The following is a 24,556-nucleotide window of genomic DNA, read 5'->3' on the forward strand; positions in this document are numbered from 1 at the left end:
TATTTATATATTTTGATATTGTTTCTTTATGTTCTCGTTGCATTGTAACGTATACTATCCGTGACCATGCGTCCCTTAACTGCTACGGCGGTCACCGATGACCGGAGCTTCCAAATGATTTTAATACAATTATACCTCGTAAGATAACAGACATCCAAGAAAAATGTTCGACAGCGTAACTAAATAGATAATAATGTAACTTAAGAATTGTAGTACCGAATAATTGATAATCATTTCTTTTTATCTTCGTTATAAAAGAAGAAATGACACATAAAACGCTGAAGTTTTCTGTGGCAGTCAACGTGTTAATATTTTCTTACCAAAGTCGGCGTGTACCATGTGTGGTACATGTGGCACTGAATGCGTTAAACGTCGAGTCCTCGTCTAGTGGTAGATCCCGGACGCAATGCTCTCCTCTCTCCGTCGTTTTTCACCTGCTCCCCTTAATCATGCATTGCAGAGCACCGCTTCAAAGCCAGCGAACCAGATCAACGTTCCGCGTACCCATCCCGCGGCAGCGTACCACGCGGTTATTGTAGCCCGGGTGTCTGGAGTTCTTGTCCCATCACGGGCCAGGGAATCGCTCAGGTATTACGGGGCTTAATGCCGCGTAAGATCGGCACTTGCCGTTTAAAGCCCCCCAGGTATCGGGCGGCACGTGTGGACGGAACGTGATGCAAACAAGATCAACGTGTAATCGGCCCGCAGACACTTGTACGCGTAATACGTTCCGAGAGTGTGTATCCGGTCAGATTAAATTCCGTGTTTAAGACGGGGTTCCGCGAAATTGAAACCTGCGGATCTCGCCCGTTGCGCCCAAGTTTTGATTGCGTTCGACGCGCATGTCGCCGCCGCGGCGCGTCGATCCGTTTTCCGAGAGAAATCGCTTGGAACGGTCTTTCTTTCGCGGTGTGAGGATAAAATCCTGCGTATGTTTGATATTCCGATTGTTGCATTAACTTAATCCCGTTAACCGCTCAACTGCGTTTGACGTCATGGAGAAGTTGCGGGATTGTGTGTCATGACGAGTATACTCGTCATGGTAAAAAGTAGCGACCATTGGCTACTTGAATTGTAATTTCTATGAAAAGCCAATGTTCACTGCTTTTTACTATGACGAGTATACTCGTCGTGACACAAAATTCTGCGACTTCTCCATGACGAGTATGCTCGTCAAACACAGTTAACTGCTTAATTGATTTGTGATTCAGTTTGCGTGGTGCTGAATCAATTTCTTGAATAATTTCTCAGAGAAATGTCTGTTCTGTTTAATAATTGTAAAATGAAGAAGTCAGGGTAATTCTGACCAAACTCGGATCTATTGCAACCTGAATTGATTCATGATTCAGTTTGCACATTATTGAATCAATTTCTTTTGTATTAACTTCGTTAACAAAGTTATTACTAAGTTATTAAGTTATTGTATTAAGTTTGAGCTCCCATGTCGAGCCTGGCTCGATATCAGTTTTATTCACAGGCGTGCTTCTTTGTCAAGATAGTTTTATCATAGATTATATTATTATGTTGTTTTCAATATTATTGGTAACAAGAATTGTTTACACTGTTCTGTACAGATTATTAATTTTTCAAAATGCATTTCATATGAAATGTTGTAATAATACAGAGTTATCGAGGAAACATACGAAAGAAATTCGGAGTGCAAAGGGTTAGATGATGTTGAACTATTTTATTGTTTTACGTAGGAAATGGGTGTAAAAATACGATATACAAGTAACATTATTGTTGATATTAATAATATTATGATTAAGTGATGTTTGTTACGAATGATAATAAAAAGTTTAGTATTAACCCCATGTCTCACGATTTATCGTATTATTTCCAAGATTGTTGTGTCCTTCTATTGAATTTATCTGTTTACCTGTTTTATTTTATGCAGAATGTTTTATCTCTGTCTTACTATTCTATGTACACGCCCAAGGGTTGTTCAAACATACTTTAAACTATGTCATTTTGCCAAATTTATATTTCTGCATATATATAAATAATTATCGATTTTAATCTCTGTTTATAGGCTTCTTTGATAACGATCTGATCGATCTAACTACTTTGTTAATAATAATTTATTAGAAATCAGAGAAAATTCCAGTCTTATTCTATATACACTTGTGCCCTCAGGTATAATCGCTGATAACAGAGGAATAATATCTAATTTGCATTCAAAGAAATTGAATAATATTTATGTCTGGTAAATTCTATTTCAAATCTTCATCACGGCGACCCAGTTCGATTAGCAGAATAACAACAGATTATTATAACGACAAGAGTAATAACACTTAGACTACTTTATAAAATGCTAAGACACTGAATTAATCAGTTGCTTGTATGTTTTATATATATTTATCATTGTCAAAAGCCTCTCACTTCCCAATTTTTCTGTTCAATGCCTCAAGTAGCAATCTAAATGAGAAACGATCCCTAGGACTTCCATTAAACCATACTATCTCAGTCACTTCAATCTAAATTTCACATTCGTCACAACCTGTCATCGAAGTCCTCGCAATCTACGATACGCATCGCAATTTAAGCGTCACTAATCCCTCTTTAATGGGGTTGCGGCGATAATTCCTCAATATCCGTGGGACTAAGTAACTCGTATTACTCTAATCCTTGAATCAGAAACATTCTCATTAACTTCTGACAACTTAACGCCAACTCTAATGAAACACGAAGACCTCAATACACCTTCATCTAAGTTTTAATAAACTCTATTCCAAAGTTGATTAAACCATCCCAGGAACACTCGCCTCGATATCTACGATCAGAACATACAAATACGTAACTGACCCATTCAAACACTAAAAATCTGACACGTAGCTCCTTTCCAATATTTACCTACCTGCATAAATCACTTCTACACAGAAACAACCTGCAAAACTTCAAAAATTCCTCTTCCACGAGGACTCAACCTTCAAAACAACAAGTAACCCAAATAAAGCAACATTCTCTCCAATCATCCAATAACCCTCTACAAAACTCAACGCTTTACCATCCATGTACACCACGAGAACTCGCGAATGAGTACCAAAGTGAATATAAACTCCTCGTTTTCTAAATCGCTCGAAGAACACAAAAGTGCCGTAGCTTTCGAGCGAACTCGTTTCAGAGCGCCGTGCACGGTTAAAAATGTGCTCCGGCGTTTCAGCTGTCACGTCGGAAAATTCGCGCGAACCCCGGGACAGTTCGCGCGCCATTGTTTTCCCGGGCTTCCGCGGCGCACGCGGACGTCACAGTATCATCCACCGTTCGCGATCCAACGAACGAGCCGGCCGGCCGGCGCAGCTCCGCTGCATTAAAGTTTACCCCCGGTTCTTTCTTATCATAATCGCATTTGTGGATAATGGGGCAGGGATAATTTGTTATCGCGAGATGTCATGGAGCAGAAACTTTTTAAATTACTTCGTTCCTTCGCGGAACTTTTCTTCCTCTCCGTGCGCCCGCCGGTTTTTCCCGCCGCCCCGTTTTCGTCCCCCCGCGCCGGCGACCCTCGCGCTGCCACGACGAAACCGCCCGTTACGATCGCGATGCTCGTCGCCCTGGATATACGACGACAGTTGGACGTCCGCGCAACGGAACGGATATTTTTCTAACCATTATTCTCGAAAACCCTCCGCCCGCCCTCTAACGAAGCACGGCGGAAAACGCATTCAGCCGGGAAAACACGGCGGAACTTAATGTCTCGCGACGCGCGTCCGCGGCCAGACTGTTTGCCTCGAACACGCCCCGTTACGTGTTCAGCGCGTAAATACTCGTCAAATGCTTTTACGCGAATTGTCTCGTCCCGGGGTAACTGGAGTTTAAAGAAATCGATTCTTGAGGGAGTTCCGGGCTCTGATCCGTTAACTTATTGTACGAGGACGCCTGAGAGATGCGAGGATTTCCTGGGCAGTGTGTAAAAATCAATTTTCTGTTGTGCGCGGATCGGAGTGGAAGATTATTTTGTTGTTAACGGTGTACTAGTTTCAGAGTGGATGTACGGGGAATAATGAACGGAGAACTCCTTTTGGATTTCGTGCATTATTGATGGTAAATCTGTTGGGTATCAGTAATATCCTTTTAATAATCTTATTTCATAATAACCTCTGAAATTAATACTCTTTTAATCGTTGACGTGCTGAGCACCGTTATGACATTTCTCATTTGTCGATTAATTTTTCAATGCTATTTCTGAAATGTTTATTTGAATATTCATATTTCCTCGCAACGTCCAATCATTTAAATAACAGAATACCAGTACGGTATTTGTATTCTGCCATTTAAGAAATCGCTGCGTAATTCATATTCTATACAAACAGTTTTTATTACTTTCAAAAATCCTCGTTCGAAGAGAGTTAAAGTATCTGTACTCGATTCGATATTCGTTTGTCCTTCAGAGGGAATAATTCCTTTGATGGAGACGTGGTTGAGAATTAAATGGATCCTTGTTAGCCTGCAGCGGTTCTTAAACTCGAGTGGTGAAAGTGGCTGGTTACTCTCGACAGCGGTACAAGTCGATAATTCAGCCGTCGGCACCGTTAGTCAGTGGTACGAGTCAATGATTTATCGCACAGGGGGCTGCTTTTTCTCTGTCGACGGCTGCTGATGGTTCTCTTTTTGTCCACGCGGCTGCGACTCGCGACCGTCTATGGTCGATTACTCGAAACACGCTGTTGCGTTCGATGCTTCTATCGTCGGTTCGACGATTTGCTAACGGAACTTCGTTCCGCGTTGGTTCTAGATTTTTCAGTGGTAGAATCAATAATTTTGGGAATCTGTATTGAGAATTTTAGTACGAAGATCATCCCGTTGCTTCATTGGAAATTCGGCGTGCGTTCTGTTGGGCGTTCACAGCAGCGTCCTTACTTGGAGCTGATTAAATGAAACCGCTTGCTTCTTCGTGAGTGGACTGTATTTTTTGTGTGTACAATTATGTCTGAACACTAAGACTTGTATAATGTGTATCGTTTGAAAGTTGTGAGTTGTCTCTTTCGCTGGCGATCTGCGAGTCAGATCGTCAGCTGCGAGATTTAAGAAAACACCCTGATTGGTTATCGCCAAAATCGACAAGTCCCAATCAGGGGCTTTCGAAACGAATTGTCCCCGCCGTCGCTGCGCCCTTGGCGCGCCTAGTCTAACGAGGGTGGGGTGCTACCTAAGACACGCAGAGACTATGTGTTTAGCTTGGGTACAAATTTCTTCAGGCAAACCCCAGGTACCGAGTGTCCTTAGGATACCATTTGGTCGCCCTTTAGAAACATGCATTTACAACCCGTCGCTGGCTGCCACATGCGGGTGAAAGGAAGGTTTTAGAATTTAATTTCAAAAGGCCAATGAATCTTGCCGCGATGTGCCGTTAAAATACTAAACAATAAGAGCCGTTTTTTGCCCCATGTTATAAAGAGCTTAAGTCTCTGCATGTGTCGACTCTGTTAAGCCGTGACGGCTCAACACGTTCTCTGGTTGCGATGATTTGCCTGGCCCCGTAGACGAGGACCATTCAGTAGTACGACTCAATGGATTCACATACGTAGGTAATATCTTTGATTTCTTCGCTGGATGGAACAAATCTGACATTCATTCATTAACGTGATAAAATGGTGTTTCCAAAAAGGTAGTGTAAGTGGTATATGATAATTTTCTAACATTTTCTTTGATTATTTAACGAATATTCTAATAAATTTTGAACTTACTATCCCCATTAACCTTTTGCATTATAATTTATTTCTCAACTACAATCGATACAAACACTTTGTCGTTAACACGTTGACTGCCCCGAAACACATCAGCCTTTTACATACCACTTATACTATCATAACAAAGATAAATAAGAATAATTATTAATTATTTGTTACCACAATTCTTACGTTAAAATATTATCTACTTATTTACGTTATTGAATATTTGGATCCGACGTCAGTTGTCTTATGAATTATAATTGTTTTGAACTGATTTTGAAGCTCCGGTCATCAGTGACCGTGGCAGTCGTGTTAATAAATTACAAAAAAGGAGGAATATTCTACGTCTATATATACCATAAAGCATAACAATTAACAACACCCCAATTATATTTCATTCGAATTAAAAAAAACTCACTCATGCTCGTCAAATTCACTTCGAAATATCACTAACTTATTAATCCACTTCTTAACACCAACGTCAACGCTCCATCTCCCCAAGGTGACCCCATAAATCTCCACCTTCCTCCAATCAACACCCGCAAAGTCCCTGCTAATAATCATTCGTTCGCTGTAAATCAAGGAAAACACCCGATCGAAGCGGCTGAATAACAATAATTTACAAAGCGACGGCGTTGCGTATATCACTCGACACGCGATCGTCCGATCGAGCTGCCTGCGACGGAAAAAACAAAGCGCCATGGAACGTCGTGCTCGCGCGCGCGCTCGCGCCGGTAGGAAAAACCTCGTCAAAAAGTGTAAAATGTAATTCACCGGTTTGCCCCGGCACGTAGGCGCTGCTCCGTGACGAGCGTCGATGCGTTCCGGCGCGGGGCCCCGGGCGCAACATTGTTTCCAGGGTTATCGCTTGTGTGTGGGCGGACAGGGCGGAGGTCGGAGGAAAAAAAACGCAGCTGCCGTTATCCGGATTATTCGATTCACGGCCGGTCACCTGCGATTCGCGCGTTCCGTCGCTTCGACAGCTTGGACACTGGCGATGAAAAAGCGATCCTGGAGGGTATTCCGATCGACTGAAATATTTGCCCCCACCCGCTCCTCCGTGCACCCTCATCCCCCCTTTTTACCCTCGCCGCGAGACTTGTACGCCCCTCGTTCCATCGGCCGGAAATGTTCGATAGAATTTTATTGGGACTTCGCGACCACGTAACCCTGCGAGCAGATTTATTCCTTGCCATGGGATGCAGATAGTTTTCTTTCTGTTTTTTTTTCCTTTTTTCAATGGGACGATATGAAAAGTAACCTGACGAGGTATTTGGGTAACGATGTGAGAAACCCGAAGGGACAATGTTTGTGTGAATTGGAGGGAATGGAAATTTAGAACTGGATTCGATTTGATGGAGTTAATAGGTTCGATGGTGAACTCAAGATTTTTTATGTTTCGTCTTCGAACTCATCAAGATGAAATCATTCGCCTCCGTGAGAATTCTTTTATTTTGTGCTCTTGATGAAATATTTAAACGCACTCCTTTGAGTCGTTCTAAACTGAATTGAAGACTATTTTAAATATTGTTGCGCTGGGTGCAACGGGAACAACGTTCTTTATATAGTTCTATTTACAATTGTATACAAATGTTGTACAATGTAGTCTTTGGTTCGATACGTCCTTTCTTATTCGCTTTCGCTAGAAGACTACTCGCTTGTCTTCGTTTACTCTGACCAACTCCTTACCAGTTTATTTCAACCGCCTTCAGACCCTAAGGGTTGGTTCAGCGGTGCGTGCTGGAGGGACGAGTTCGATGTATCGCAGCAATATTAATACTTGACCAATGGAAAATCGGATGTCAGACGTAATATATAATAATAATACGTATATAATAACATATATTATACCAAAGATATTGTATAATATAATAGTGTAATTACTTAACAATAAGGTACTTACGTATTAAGTAATTAAATCCTTCCCTTAGAATCTAGTGTTCGGCATTCGAAAATTCACTGAAATCGAACATTCGATCCGCCAATACGCCGACATTCATCCCCAAAGGTTTGTACGTAAAATACACTGCACAAATTCCGGATACTACATTCGCCTTTTTTTCCTTCGTCTATTGGAATATTGTGCCAAGCGAAAAAGCTTGCGCCACGAGCCCGCTGCAAGGGAAGAGATTCCGTAATTACGATCGCTCGATTCCGGGTGTGTTCGTCGGCGACCGTGCCACGCCGCTAACTCGAAAAATACGGCGCGATCGAATCGCGGAGGGATCCCTTAATCGGACGTAGGTCGCGCGTCGCGATCGTCGGGACCCGGCGAGACGCACACGCGCGCGGCAATCAAGGAATTTCAATATCGACCGGTAATATTCAGCGGGACAGTTTCGAGGTGAGTTACATCAACGTGAACGGAATTTAAATTGCGTATAAAATCGCATTATGAATCGCGCCCAGTATTACATTAGAATATAAATGAAACCAGTGACGTATGGGGGTGGAAGGAGACTGACGGACAACGCGATAGATCGCGGCTGATAAGTGGTTATCGGCTGAACGAGGCGGCCTTTATCAATTGGATGCTTACATGCTTGCGTGTTAAGTCCAAACGAGTTACACAGGTGTGTAATGGGATGTGTAGATAAGGAGGCAAATTAAAGGCTGTGCGTGTAATGATTATGAATTTTCATTATTGAATTGTGTTGAAGAAGTACTGACTTGTTAGTAGTTATTTTAGTGTTCGGTTTGTGAATGTTACTTCATTAGTTAGTGAAAATTAGAATTAGGAAAATGTTATTAACTCTTCACCTTACAGGAACGTGTGAAACTCGTGGAGAATATTTTAAATACAGTTTAATAAACATACATATTACTCAAATCGTTTGAGTTCAAATGAAATATTTTTCTAGTGTTATTATTACATTGTAAGGCAAACATAGACACAGATTATGTATAAAACTTTCCTCTTTTCCAATAAGTTATTCTTGACAAAGTTGTACCAATCGCAGTTGAAAGATAAGTCATAGGGCAATGGGTTAATATTGTAAATCTGACTTTAAATGAAGAAAATATCGATAATCGCAGGTATTAGCTTTTTATGAGTGAATGTCTATATAATGGTAACTTTAAGCTTCGATATCTAAAACAGAATACAATCTTTTATGAATGTAGTTTTTAGAAGTTTAATTATATAGAAAGGGGCACTGAGAGTTAATTATTACTGTTCGTTAGTTTCATGTCGTATTCATGGTGTCCGCTGATTTATCAACCTAACTTATCAGAAGCAGTCCCTTCGCTGAAGCTTTCCTAACGGTTCGGGGTGGGAAAAGTTGTCAGAAAAAATTACACGGCTCGGAATCACTCGAGCCCACGGTTTAATAGAAGCAATGAGGCCGGCCATAACCGGTGTTATGGCGTCATTACACGAAAGATGGTCGCCGCGAAGCGAAGAAACTCGCTCGTGGATCTGATTCACGCGGAAGGGGTTCGAGATACGGTGGGAACTGGTTTTCGGGCGCAGGTATAATGAGAAGTTGAAGATACGGGGGCTGTTAGCGGTAATGGATCTGTTCTTCTTGATCCCTTCGCGTTCTCGACGAGCACCAGGGAAAACGTGAAAATATGTACAGGGTGGTTCCTGTTACAGGAGAAGAGCTGCAGAGAGGATAAGATAACACGCTGCCCGCTGAAGTAACTGCTTAATTGTATATATGAACTTCACGGTAATTTCATAAAAATCAACGCTCTATTTAATGAACAACTTTACAGACCTGCGTATCTGTTATTAAATGGGACTTAGAAACTTAGAAACCTTGAAGTTTGAAGACTATGAAACCCTGACGTCTAGAAATTACGAAACCGCGAAGCTTAAAAGTTAGAATGAAATAAATTGTAATGCGCTTTTAAATTACGAAAATTTTAGTTTTGTAATTCCTAAACTATCAAACTTTTGAATTTTCAATATTCTGTATCCCCAAAGTTTGATAGTTTAGGAATTACAAAACTAAAATTTTCGTAATTTAAAAGCGCATTACAATTTATTTCTTTCTAACTTTTAATCGTAATCTTTGAAGTGACTATTAATTAACCCTCGCGTTCCCAAAAGAATTTACAAGAAATCCCTTACAGAGACAACCCGCACTCGACAAATTCAAATCGAACAATTACCGACCGTTCCGCCCGACGACCAAAATACAATCGAATAAATTCCACGCGAGCAGTCCGACTAATACCGTACTTAATCCACTTGTACATGAGTTCCTCGGAAATTCCGCTCCACGTTCGTCCCCGATACAGGTTTCCATAACTCACTCTTCTCGCAGAAGAGCTGATCCGTCCCCCCTAACCCTTCCGAGCCGATTCTCGTGAGAAAACTGGGGGCGCAGTAAATTTTACCGGCTGATAATCCGTTTATGCCGGCGAAATCTGATTTATGGGATCGTTCTGCGGTCATGTTCGCGCGTTATCAGCCTTATCTCGCGATCTTAACCGTGCAGCCGGCTCCGGGCGGAGGTTCGCCGATCACAGGACATTTTAAACGCGCTCCCCTCTGCTGGAACCATTCGTTAATTGTTTGTCTCGGCAATTAATTCTCTTCTTACGGATTACACGGTGTTCACCGTCCGTCGTAAGCGATAAATAAGGATAACGAAAGGTGGCTGGGACGCGGAGGAGAACGGATTTTCTTTTTTACACCGTTACGCGCGTTGTTTCCCCCCCACTCCGTCATCCCTGGCCGCTCCTCGAATGTTAATTAAGCGTCTCAAATATTTACTTTGCCCGCGTGGCTCTCCGCGAGTGGAGGCGAAACAAAAATTCCCCGTCGTTATTCTTTGCCGTCGTTCCGCTAGGGTAATTTAATTAATCGCACGTGTAAACAGCCGTTTAGCGAGGGAACATATTTGGCCAGGCTTTTGAGGAATTTAGACGTCCTGCGTTGCGTGCGAGTCGGGACACGAAGTTTCCTTCTCCGCGGATGGAGGTAAACGTCTCTTTAAATCAATGGTTCGAGTCAATGATATCGTGTACCAAGATTGTATTTTGTTAATGAAGAATCGACGATTCTGATGTTATTTGAGTGAAATTTGTAATGCATGAAACACTGCTGTACTGACAAATTAGTTTATTGCCTTTGGGAAATCTATAAGGAGTACGAGTCAATGATATTGTGTGCCAAATTTGTCATTTTTAACGAAGAATCGATGATTTTGATATTATTTGAGTGAAATTTGTAATGCAAGAAACACTGCTGTACTGACAAATTAGTTTATTGCCTTTGGGAAATCGATAAGGAGTACGAGTCAATGATATTGTGTACCAAGTTTGTCATTTTTAAGGAAGAATCGATGTTTCTGATGTTATTTGAGTGAAATTTGTAATGTAAGACACATTGCTGTAGTGAAAAATTAGTTTATTGCCTTTGGGAAATCGATAAGGAGTACGAGTCAATGATATTGTGTACCAAGTTTGTCATTTTTAAGGAAGAATCGATGTTTCTGATGTTATTTGAGTGAAATTTGTAATGTAAGACACATTGCTGTAGTGAAAATTTAGGGTACTGCCTTTTATACAATGTATAAGTAGTACGATTCAACGATTAGCCTGTTACGAAAGATGAATGAAATGCAAGGATAATAGTGTGTCTATGGAAAAATTCTTTATACGAATCATTAAATAGAAGTTATTCGAGGAATTAATAGTCTTCTTTTCAAATTGACTACAGAATTTCTAGCTCTAGACTTTCACGACTAACTGAAGTGTGTATTTTTCCATATTTCCAACAGCCACCAAACTTCTTATAACATCCTGTATATATCTTCGTGCGTGCCAGCCTGTCTCGTTGCCGTCTTAATCGAAGCTTCCCAACGACCGAGAGTATAAAACGCGGGGGAGCCAACGCCCATCGCTCAAGTGATTCATTTATGACGCCGAGACGCCGAACGAATTGCCCTATAACATCCTTTGGACTTGTTTCAGAGCTTTCCTCCGGAGGGCAACAACTTTGATCCAAAGCGTCGCAGACGGTCTCGATCCACTAAAATCGTAAAACACACGCAACTATCTAAACGAGACAAAAGGAAACAAGAAGACGATTCAATAGCTGTAAAATTTATACATGTATTTATCTTCCTACATAGTGACAGTCGCGTCCAACACACCCTTATCAAAATACACGGTTTTCTTCATTCCGTGTACCAAAACTTCGAGTTCGAATCAAAACGAATACCTATTATCATCCCCTACAACTGTACGAACCAATAAAAATTCCCAAAAGCCATATGTAGCCCATAACACCAAACATCAAATTGCAACATTGAAAATTATCTCCCTATCGTCCATCTGGATCATCGCTGAAACTGATGCTGCTTACGCGTCAACCAAACTCCTCAAGCTTCAACGCCCTCATTGAACAAAGCTGTAATTACAAACCAACACCTGAAACATACCGCTATACCTACAAAAACGGTAACAGAGACGAACGACTGAAACAGAGGTAACCAGATTCTTCCAAAAAGGATCATCTGAAATAAACAAACGTTAACTAAGGTTAACGAACTCGCTAACCTACAGCCGAGGACAAAGTCTCGTTCCCCCTTACTTATACCAACGCGAGACAACAGACCGCAGACCGAGAAGAAGACAAAAACTATAGTCGCGCGCTATAAACGACATCGCATAATATCTTACGTTCCACCGAAAATAAAGGATACATCCAGTCTGTCGACAATCACTCTCACACCCCTATCCCGCACCGAGATACAAATACTACTTTCCGCCTGGCCGTCGTGCAAATCGACAAGATCCAACGTGTCTGCATCGTTACGTTCTCGCGGGTCCCGCGAGCGTTCCCCATCGATCCCGTCGTCGTCGCGAGCTCCCGAACAAACGAGCAAATGAGATTCGCGGGCGTAATATCAGGCGCGACCCAGTTGCCCGGGGAGAACAATGTCGGGACCGTCGACCGTGTCTCCCTTTCTCCGTCCTCGTCCTTCCACGGTGCGTCTCGCGCCGTGTATGCACGCTGTCGCGTTCGCGGAGGGTGTAACATGCCAAACGGGGCGGCGACGTCGGGGATGGGAGACAGGGGAAAAAAAGGGCGACTGCCGGTGGCCGGGGCGAGGCGGGAGGGAAGGGTGAGGCGAGTGGCGCGTACGGCACACAGCTTGATTTCTTAGCGGCGCCGCAAAAAGGCGCGACGCCATTTCAAGAAACAAATCGATCCGACTGCCTGCACTTATGCGTCGTCTTTCTTCTCGCTTTCCCGCTCCCTCGCTCTCCCTCGCCGCCGCGCGTCGGATCTCCCTCCCTCCGTCCGTCTTTGCCCACGAGTTTTCAACCCCTCGCCGGCTGGAACGCGGCCGGATGTTCTTCCCGCTCGACGTGTCACATTTTTATTATTTCTGCAGCTCTCCGGGCCGCGAGAGACAGCCCGAGGTGCAAAGTGTATTCCCAGCTATACTCCCCTCGCGGCCCTCCGCTCGCGTCCCGCGCGCACGTGAAAACGCCCACGGCGAGCGCAGGGATCCCGTAATGGTCCGACGTTGTTTTTAAACGGACGTGAGATATGCGGACGCGTCCCGCGCCCGCTGCGACGGCCACCGACGCACCTCGGGGACTGTTTTCCTTGGACGATTCCGCGCGCAACGGGGGCGGCGTGATTAATATGTTATGCGGACGGTTGTCTGATTACGTGTACGGTTGTACTGGAGATTTTGTAGCTCTCTGCCTTGCGATGGTTTTGCTTTGGATTTAACGCTTCAGTTTTGGGATTATTTCGTTTGAATTTGCTTGTGTTGATGATGTTCCTTTCGCGTTGGCTTGTAGGGGTTGTTTCGCTGGAATTGTTTTGCGTTTGGGATGTTGCTCGGATTTTGGGGTTGATTGGTTGTGTTTGAGGATGTTTTGTTGGAATTTGTTCGTGGGTTTGCTGATTTCGGAGAGTGGCGGACTTGTGGCGTATTCTATTGGAGTATTGCATAATTTGGTGTTGTAGGTTATTTTATTGTTATTAAGAGTATTGTTTGTGATTGTCTGGCTGTATACAGGATTATTCTACTGGAGTGTCCTTACTTTTCTGTGCAACTGCGTTCGACACGAATTTCACGAAGAATCTTCGGAAATTATATTCGATGTTCTGATGGAACGTCATTATGATTTTTCTCTTTTAATTGTCTTGTATATTCGCAGTCACTTTCTGGAGGATCCCGCGTCGAAGCGCAACCGGTGCTCGGAAGCACCTCCTTTCTTTACGGTCTAAGGAGTCGCCTTCGCGAAGGAAGTCTTGGAGAAGAGAAAATTGTCTTTCTTCGGCGGACGGGAACTTTTCATTCACTTTGCTATCGCTTCTTGAACACACACACCACGTATGAAACGAAATTGTGTAACGTTCAAGCAGTGAAGTCTGCACGCTACTTTTATCTTCCTCGTTGCGCCTTCCTACAATTTCTGTAGAGCCTCTAGAATTCAAACTACACGTTCGCGTTCTTAACCCGGAAACAATATTCAAAATACCAACTATGTATAACAGTTTACCAATTTTCATTCATATTAACTTCAGAAAATGAATATCTTAAAATCTAAATATTACCTCATCGAGTCTAATATTTTTATTTTACACCTAGTTATTATTAAAATCGATTTCGTACGCTTCGAAGAAGGCATCGCGAAAGAAACGTCAATTATATACTTCCCATCGGGAGTTTTCCTTTACACGGTACATCAATTAAACATTTCTCATCAAGATTTTACGGTTTACTATTCAGGGGAGAACAGATATACCAATTAAATATTTCCCATAGAGATTTCTGCTTTTCGCTGTTCGGGATGTTCGTACGTTGAAGACAGATTTTAATATAAAACATCGATTCGCTCATCCCACGGCCTTAACGGCTCGAGTCCCACGGGCGGAGTTCGATGACTTCCGTCGGAAGCTGAGCTTTATATCACGGACGGCGAATAAATCGTGAAGCCGGCAGATCCTCCCCCTATGGCGACCTTATCACGCTTACGGTTCCGGCTTATCGGCTCCTGTTTGTCTTGCAACACCGCGACCGAGCCCCGGAATTTGAATTCTCCAGCTCTCTCGGCGAACTGCTGAGAAGAACCGATTGAAACGCCTCGCTTCCACCATCGAATCGGAGTGTCAATGAACCATCTTCGAAAACATCGACGAAAGAACCCTTCGAAAGTTCCAAGAAATGTTCAACAGAAGACGAGCGTATACTCTTAGAGGGTAGGAGCATTTTTCACGGTTTCACGGTGTTAAATTTCACGCTTATTCAATACATTCCTCGCTGGGGATAATGAAAACTTTAATGAAGATATAACGAAGAAGGCTACTCGCAGTGGAAAGCGTAATTTATGTACTAACACGTAACAAGAGTTAATCACCTCTATAAGTAACAATCCCTGAGCCATCTATTCTTCGTTTTCCGAATAATGAATTCAAGAATTCAACAAGATCTAGTGTTAAATATATAATACGCTTAATCAAGTGACTTCAGAATAAGATTCATAGCTCAGTGCTTCCTATCGTTAATTAAATTCTGTGTCAATTCTTATATTAAGTGCTCAATCAATTTTCTTCAATTTTCTCTTCATTTATTTCTTCGTTTACTGACAAATGTATATTGTCCAACTAGTTTGCCTGTATACCATAGCAAAGCATTTCCTTAATTATAGTATGAATATCTACCAATAATTATGAAAGTGTTCTAAGTCACATATATCTTTTTATTTCAATTCAGCTTAAAATCACGTGACATGAAATAACTGATAAACTTATTCTTTTAATTCTGCCTGAAACCATTTTCATAATTATGGGCACGCATGTAAATGACCATTATCACCGAAAAACATTAAAACACGTCTAATCCATAGCACATCTACAGTCTATCCAAGAACTTTCTTATTAAACCAAGACGAAAGAACTAAAATCACCTAATAATCACAACACCACAAAAAAACACCCCAAAGAAAGCTACCCCGCACATCTATCAGCTCTCTCTTCGTTAATATCGAAGCGGCAACGTAAACGCAGGCTCTAGCCAACGACAGAAGGAGAGGCAACAAACGAGACTCGAGAAGAAGCTAACGGGAACTCCTTCGCGAGTTGCAGAGAGTCGATGATCGCGAGCTTTCGACGCGATTATTGCGCGGCACGATGAGGATTTTATTGGTTAACGAATTTATGCGGCGCCTGGAACCTCCAGTAAAATCTAATATAACGAGACACAGTTGGCACCGGTTCGCCACCTCGTAAAACATCGCGGCGCTGCGCTGGCTCGGGCGTACGACGCCCTGGGGATGCATGCCGGGGCATTTCCACCCTTGGAAAAGGGAGACACGCGTCGTTACCCTCACCCCCCCATCCCACCCCTTCCACCCCAACCGCCGACCCACGCCCGTCTTTTTTCCTTACGTCAATGTGCCAGCTCGCAACCCTTCCGCTCCGCGGAGGGGACAGGGTTGAACAGATTCTAAATGGCCCACTTGACTGCGCGGAACCGGGGACTTTGAGTTTTATTAACACTTTGTCCGTCAACCGGGACGCCCTTGTGGCTTGCCACTTATTGTTCGGGAATTCTGATGCACCCTCTGGGAGTGTGACGCGTTTTATTCGACTCTTGGCTCTCGGGGTGCGAAGGAGTTTGCGGCTTTTATTTTATGATGTTGTTATTGGATTGCGCAGCTGCATGCGAATTTTAATTTATGCGAGTGTAATTGGGAAAATGGAAGCGGGAAATGGTTTTTATAGTGAATATTGTTGTATTGTGTAGTTATTGTGTATAGATAAATGGATTATTGCTTTGAACTTATTCTTAATTACGTCAGTGTTTGACTACTTTAGGAACTCGGGTTCTTCGATTCTATATTTTATTCGCATTTGGGTTTTAGTGTATTTGCTTTTTTTTCTTCTTATGTGTTCTTGTAGGATTCTTTTTATATAAGTACTTTCTAACCTTAAAATCCACCGGCATGGAATTTTCTGTTCCTAACGAAGACTTTCTGAAAATTTTTGCTGCACAATCGTTACGTGACCATTCACTGTAAGAACACCTCTTCTACGTCACGATGGTTGGTAATTTAGCTGAAGCCAATGGGTATAGTAAGTGGACCAGTTAAAGTAAAGAGAAAAGAAGAAGGAATGTGCTAGTATTGAATTTTGTTGAGACGCGTCCGGGTGAGGAGCCGCCGCGTCGACAGATGTCGGGTTTAACATGTAACGAACAAACCGATCCTCGGAGGGAAAGCGGATTTTTCACCTTGCCCTGCGGAAAGAATCGAGCGTCTCTCCAGAGGAACTCGTCGCGTCCTTAATTTATCGGCTTCGAACGGGAGGGCGTCGCGACCAAAGTTCTTTCTCCTCGCGGGCCGCCGCATCGCGGAATTCCCGTGAATCATCGGCCTGCGCGCGTGAAATTCATTCACCCCTCGAGTGTCTTCCCGCGAAACGTACGGTTGTCGTTTCCCCACAATGGAGATGGAACTTCGACGAACGGGGGTGAATTTCTGAGGGTAGTTTCTCGAGTGTTACGTTTGGAAGAACGTTGTTTTATCTGGGAAGGATATTTTTTTACGTTCTCGGGGTTGTATATCAGGATATATTGATGTCTAGTTGATTTTAGGGATGTCAAATGGTGTGATGGAAGTACGGAGGGTGGAAATAGGGGATGTGTTATTTAGGAATGTTTTGAATTGAACGAAAGTATCGGAGAATCTTATAATTTTAATATTATGTTTGAGGTTATTGGAAACTTTATAGTCTTGATTTGGTAGAGGTTACTAACAGTTTAGTAAGTTGGAGTTAAAACAAGTTGTAATGTTCTAAAGCTCAGTTTCCAGAATAATCAGACAGATGTTCAAAAATAGAAATTACAATATGTAGCACAGAATTTTCTAAACCAAGTACCACTCTCGCAACGGTTTCAAATTAATCCAAAAACCATTTGAAAATAGAAATTGCAATAAATCTACAACACAGAACGTCCTAAACGAAGAATCCCTCTCGCAAGGGTCTCAAAACAACCCACAGAAAACTTAAAACCCTAAATTCCGATACGTCCGCGACAGAATCTGAAACAAGCAGCCGCAATAATTCCTGACGAAACTTTTTCAAAAGTCACCCCTACAATCTCAAAAATCGCGCAAAGTCGGCAACAGGGGCGAAAGAGTTTCGCCGAGGGTTAAGCGTTGGAAATGAACCGGGGGTCGCCGGGAACGGAAGAAAAATAGGTGAGAGAGGTCGGGGAAACAGGGATGAAGACGGATAAACAGGGGTGAGAAAGCGGAAGGGAAAAAAGGGGGGACAGGCAATGACACATAGAGAGAGATCCAGACGGTAGCTAGCGGACGGATCTTGCCGGAGCCCGGAGAGGGGGATGCCGGGTCGGGGAGACGAGTTTGCGGTGAGAATTTCTTGTTCGTATCCATCGAGTGGCCCTCTCTCCCTCCGACGCGGCAGCGTCCTGTCCTCTTTGTCGTTCGCTGGCGGTGAGCGGGCGCTCCTTAACTTAATGGAACTCCGGAGAACTCTCTTCCATCTTCGTTCGTGAGAGCTACTTCGCCGGAGGAGCACGCGACTTCCCAACAACGATGAATATTGTTATACCCGGCGAGTGGAAATTGGAACCCCCGCGGGTAAAAACCGGGAAATCTGTTGAGCCGATTGCAGCTCGCACGCGATTCACCCCCTTGCCCCACGGCGGACGGTTTAATGGTCGTCCCGGTGCCGACGTGGCCGCCCCTCGCAACCGTTTCTTGCCGTTCAAGTCGTTTATTCGATAAGGAACGCTCTGTATTCAAGGCTTTAACGATTGAAAAGTACACCACTCCGCGTTGTCCGAGGGAGTTTATGCTCGACGGGCTCAGGGAAAATTCTTCGGATCTTGATTCGGAGCTAACGTTTGTCAGCAGCTCACTAGAGATTTTTTCGATCTTAAAGAAACAATAGAATCGAGTTCTATCTGAATATTAGATTCGGATTCCTTTTATTGTTTGATTTCTCTGCTGTGAGATGGAAGTTCCACCATACACGATTATATGTAACCAAACTCTAATTCAAACCTAATATTTCAAATCATATTCCTAATCACAAATCACAAAGAACCGCACTGCGTTGTCCGAGGGAGTTTCCGCTCGACGAGCTCAGAGAAAATTCATCGGATCTTGATTCAGACTTAACGTTTCTCAGCAGCTAACTAGAGATTTTTTCGATCTTAAAGAAACAATAGAATCGAGTTCTATCTGAATTAGATTCGGATTCCTTCTATTGTTTGATTTCTCTGCTCTGAGATGGAAGTTCCACCATACACGATTATACGTAACCAAACTCTAATTCAAACCTAGTATTTCAAATCATATTCCTAATGACCAATCGCAAAAAAATCGCAATTACCAGATCCAAGGGAATCATCGAACTTCCTTCACGTCCAATGCATTCTCAACCCATCGTCGAATCCCTAAGCCAACTCGGACCTAACAAACTCCCGACCTATCTCTTCCGAGCCACTGCTGTTTCCTCGGACGATCGAGAATGCCCGGATGACAGGACTCGATGGGCGGCTATATAGCAGGGTCAGGTAACGCTGAATTCCAACGGCTTCAGCCTCGCCTCCCGTCGAACGTGAACCGTTCCGTCCGTTCGCCGCGGAGTCGCCGCGATTTTTCCTGCACGAGGCTGCAACCGCGCGAGGATGTAGTTGCCAGGCAGGATTAAATGAAGTTCACGTTCCCGAAGTCGCTATTACCCCTGACACGTAGAAAGTTTATGGCCGTCGGACTCGGATCGATTCTCGGCGGCCTTTGAGTCCACCCCTCCTTTCCCATCCCCTGACCCCTGCTCCGAACGTCTGTCGTTCCCGTTATGTATAAAACGTTTACTCGGAGTTTGCCCGGGAAACAGCCCCGAGAAAATGTAATTCCATCGTACAGTCGGCCCGGGCGAACTTTCGGGGTTTAACGTTCGCCCGATTTATCGTTGGCTACACCACTGTCGTCGCGGCTCTCCCCCCGTACCGCTCCCCTGTTCCTCTGCTTTGTCGGCCGACGACGCATCGGGGGCGGCTTCGATGAGCCGGCGACCCCCCCGTTCGAGTAATCTCGACGAATTGGTTTCTTTTCCGAGGCGACACCCCTTCACAGTCATACGTAATTCGGAACAGAATTAACTATGTAGATACATTAGCTTCGCTTGTCAGTGTCTTTACAGATTGATCACCGAGTGGATATTTCGCCCTTGGGGAGTCTTAGATCTTTGAAGAATTTGAAATATTTCTGACGTGATTTAAAACTGATTTTTCCATCTCGTTAACGCTATAAGTAGCAATTGATTGACTTTTTGAAATTCTTTTATAGAATCTCTGAGAACGCATCGGTCAAGGTTTAAATAAATTATAATTCAGTTTGAGTATTGTTAATCGAATTCTTTGATGATTTCTCAGAGAAACATCGGTCTAATAAGTGCAAACAGAAGAAATCAGAAATGGGATTCCGAGCCGTCTGGTAGTTTTAGTGTTGAAATACATAATACAGGAAATGTTATCTTTTACATTCACTCTGAAGCATCATGTTTCATGTAATCACAATTTAATAATGTTTACTTATTTACTTAGCAGTATTTGGGGAGCAACAGTAGTACCTTCATGCTCTTAACTGTAATGCAACAAATGATTACAGTAAAAATCGTTCAAGTTACTGTGTATCGCACTAACATTGTCCAATCTGGCTCAATACAGATTCACGAGAGGTTCCTCCTGTTCCCTAATTACATTCCCAAAAATTCCAGCGGAGGTCTATAATCCAATCGTTAAAATCCACGTTCTAAACAGGCTTGTAAAAGCCAGCGACCCCGACCTAACAACGCCAGCGATAATTTCCCGACGCGGGGTCCCGGAGATGCGGGAAACATTGAAATCCAGGCGTGGCGCGGGGCCGCAGTGGGTCGAATCCGCTCGGAATCCGGCTTCCCCTCTCATTAACCCGCGGCCCGAGGATATATTCGTTCGCTCTCCCGCGAAAGCACCGATGTTTGCTCAATTATAAAATTCACCGCATACCCAGCCGACCATTTTTCGCCCCGAGCCGGGAATTCCGCGAGTTCCCTCAGGGCTCGCGTTTATTCAGCGTCGCGCGGCCGCTCGACGCGGGAAGAAACAGTCGTCTCATTCATGAGCTTATCGCACCTCCGACGATATTAATGTAGTATCGTAGTTTCAAGACAGCGGGACAGCGAGTGTTCTAAGGGCCATAAAAGAGAAAGGGACTGATGGAAACCAGGCCCAAGGGTTGGTGGGTTTTTTCCGAAGGATACGTATGCGAGGATGAGTGCGTGGTGAGAGTGTGGTGCGTTTGAGAATTTTTTGGAAGTGTAAGAAGAATGCTTGTGGGGGGGGGAGAATGGTTTTTAAGTGCGGATGGTGAGAGATTTCGGGAGGGTTGCGTTGACTAGAGAAGAGAAAAGACCTGCACACTGCGAGCTATATCGTTCCTATTTATTTTATTGTATTTTATTCAATTATCTATTCCTGTGTTTTTTTTAAAATAAAACATGTTTAAAAGTACCATTGATACTACATTAATTAACGTTGAATCGAGGAATTATATCCTTGAATGCTGTCCTAGTTGACATGGCTACGAGAGACGGGGTTCACCGTGGAAATCTGAGAATATCTTTTTCTCACCTTTTGAAAGGAGGAGTTTCTTTGTGGGTTTGTTGGTTTCAAAGCGAGTGGATAACTTGTTCTGGATTATTCTACTGGAGTACTGTGTAATTTGGTATTAATGTTTATTTTGTTTACGATTGAGTTTTTAATTATGTAGGTTATTTTATTGTTATGAAAAGCATTGTTTGCGATTGAGAGTATCTTTTTCTTGCCCTTTGAAAGGAGAAATGTAGGGTGACGAAACGAGGTGAGATAGAGAGAAATTAGAGAAGCCTTCGTGATGTGTATGGAGTGTAATAGAGATAGATTGTAGTATAGTGTAGAAATAATATAGTATCAGAAGTTATTGCTGTGATATATAACATGCACTTAGAAGAAATGGTAGAAATTGATAAGAACATAGATCATAATTAATAATTATTAGAAAAAAATAACATAGATGATAATACAGAAAAACAGAGAACCTTGATTTATCGAACTTTTAATTTAAACCTTTACAATAATTATATAAAACATCATTAATACTCTTCTCTCGGAAAACCAAACATTAATACCAATACTGCAAGTAATCAAATATTTCCATACAACACAATCAATCATCTCTCGATAATTTCTCTCCCACGGAATACCACAACAAACACAAAAGTTCCAATCACTTCAATTCATCAATTCCCGACAACAGTATAATTCAATCACTCTTGAACCTCTCACAACAAGGACCAATATTCACAAGACAATCCCATTAAACTATTATACACATTCCACCCCCGATTCCCGGTTGCACGGATGCAAGCAGATCTGCATTTGAACTGCAGAAACGAACAACGAAGAGAAAAGAGTTGGATTCCATTGAATGCCCGCCTTGATTGCCAAGGGATGAACAGATCCGCGAGCGGGGAAAGAAACCAGCGGATCTTATTCGCGATCTTATCGCGCCGCTGATGGTATTAATTAACGTCGGCCCGTTGTGGGTTCGAAGAACTCGGCTTTCTTCGCGGAACGATGCAACCTTCTGTGCATCCGCATCCCTCGGACGGACGCAGCAATCCCTCCAGCCCCTAGATCGTTCCGCCCTTTTGTCCTACGGGGCGCTCTTTGTGCCGGGTCACTAATAAACCCAGACCTAACCCTCGGCTCTTTCAAATTCGAGGAGCGGCCCGGAACGAGGAGGACTGCTCCTCTCGTCGCTCGTTTCTGTCTCTTTCTCCTTCTTTTCCTCTCCTTTTTTGTCTCTGTTTCTCCCTTGCTCTTCTTTCTTCATGTATATACATAAGGATACAAGGGGGAGAGTGGTTTACGTGGACGGAGAGTAAAAAGACGTCGCGACACACGCGTATGTCCACCATAAATCTGTTCGCGATGCGCACGCAAACGCGACAGCTACGGGAAATATACGGCGCCTCGGATGGTGGTTGCAAAGTGAATCGGATTTGCGTGTGTACAGGGTGATTCGAGGAGACTAGCCGTGTATTCTGATAAACGTTCAGATTCTGTAAACGTTGGGCTTATTTTGAATTAGTTTTCCATGTGGATTCATCTGGATTATATGTTATTTATGTGTTATTCAGGTTATTGCTTTTTGGAACTTATTGTCTTATTTTCATTGATTAAATGTTTCAATTGGGTACCCAGAGGGTACTTGGATTATTCTTCTTGGAGGTTTTTACTTATTTTTATTTATCAAATATTTACTTTCTTATGTTCTTTATTATTTCAATTTTTCATATATGATGCGAAAGTGGAATAGTTTCTCTTGAAGAGAAGAGGATAATTTGGATTTCGAAGGTACCACAGGTTAATGGCTTGGATTGGTGTTTTATTGGATAATTGATTTTTTGGGACGCGAGTTTCCGGCCCACCCAGTATATGTTCGAGGTATAAGTAGCGAAGCATCGCCTGTTATGACTAGAATCGTGTAAACGTTAAAGAGAAAAATATGGGGAACTGACGTCTGGCAAACAAGATTGCTTAACTAAGACCTTAATGAGCAGGTCTTCCTTTTCAGCCGCCACCGCGAGGTAAAAGATCGAGGCTGCATCCTGTCAGCGGGATCGCAGCGGCGCGACCACGATATAAAGCTAACGAACGCTTGTCAAAGAACAGATCCTGCACCAAATTCCTCCCAGCGCGAAAATCACCATTTCGTTTGGTTTCCTGGCGTGCTTCACTTTCGACGGAGAGAAAGGATCGGCGCTACTCATCGCAATTTGTTTTTGGTGATCGTATTATATTTATTTCGTAGACGTTGTTCTATTGTCACAGTAAATCCTTCATAACCCTTGAACAAGAATTTTTGATTTTCGATTTCTGTTGCTAGGATTAAAGTTTCTCAATAAATATTCAAAAATGAGGAGAGTACAATTTTAGTAGTTGTAGATATTATTATATGTATTATATTATTACTCTAATTCTTTAAAACTGGAAATACGATTTTTCGTATTATTTTATTGAACTATGAACTAGTAGTACGCTGCCGAGATTAAAATATCCAAAGTTAACATGTATGTATTCATAATCTGTGTCTAATGTGTAAATTTAGCTCATGTATGATGGAAAAACTCGCCTCTTGTTGTTTAACTTGTCTAATTTTTAATATGTTCACTATTCCGGTCCATAATTAAAATAAACAGGGAATCTCTAACTTTTCGACCTGGAAGGCGAGGAGAATCATTAAATAACATGTTCACATTACGAAGTATACACTTTACAGATTAGTAATTAAAAATTTCATGGAAAATCATTTTCAAACCAAGGTCTCTTTTTTCATAAATCAAAGTATACTTCAATTCACCTTTTTCAATTAAATATTCTCAATGCATCGACCATTACCATTACGTAATATTGACCCCAAAGTATTAATAAAAATGAATTTCTATATTTATTCGAATAACTCGACTACAGGAATACATAGGGCTACATAATCAGAATACCCAGTGAATCAAAATCCGCTTTAACGGCAGACCAAAGCGCGTGTTTCACTTTGTATCGATTTAATTTACTAAATAATCGGAAAACGATGCCGGATGGCACACGCGACGGGATACCATTCCAAATAGAAATCTCCGAGCGTCAATATTTGCAGGCTTTATGAAACTCCTTATGTACGTATGTACGTAGGTACGTACGTAGTTCACTCGTCCGCCATTTTTATCCGGAACCGTAATATCAATTTCCTCGTAGGAAGAGCTCCGCCCACAGCCACCTGTTATTGTTCCTCGAACCGAAACAACGGGATTGAATCAACCTGCACGGTCTCCTCTCTAAACCAAT

The sequence above is a fragment of the Nomia melanderi genome, chromosome 13 (genome assembly GCF_051020985.1).
Source record: "Nomia melanderi isolate GNS246 chromosome 13, iyNomMela1, whole genome shotgun sequence".
In the NCBI taxonomy this organism is placed as follows: Eukaryota; Metazoa; Arthropoda; class Insecta; order Hymenoptera; family Halictidae; genus Nomia; species Nomia melanderi.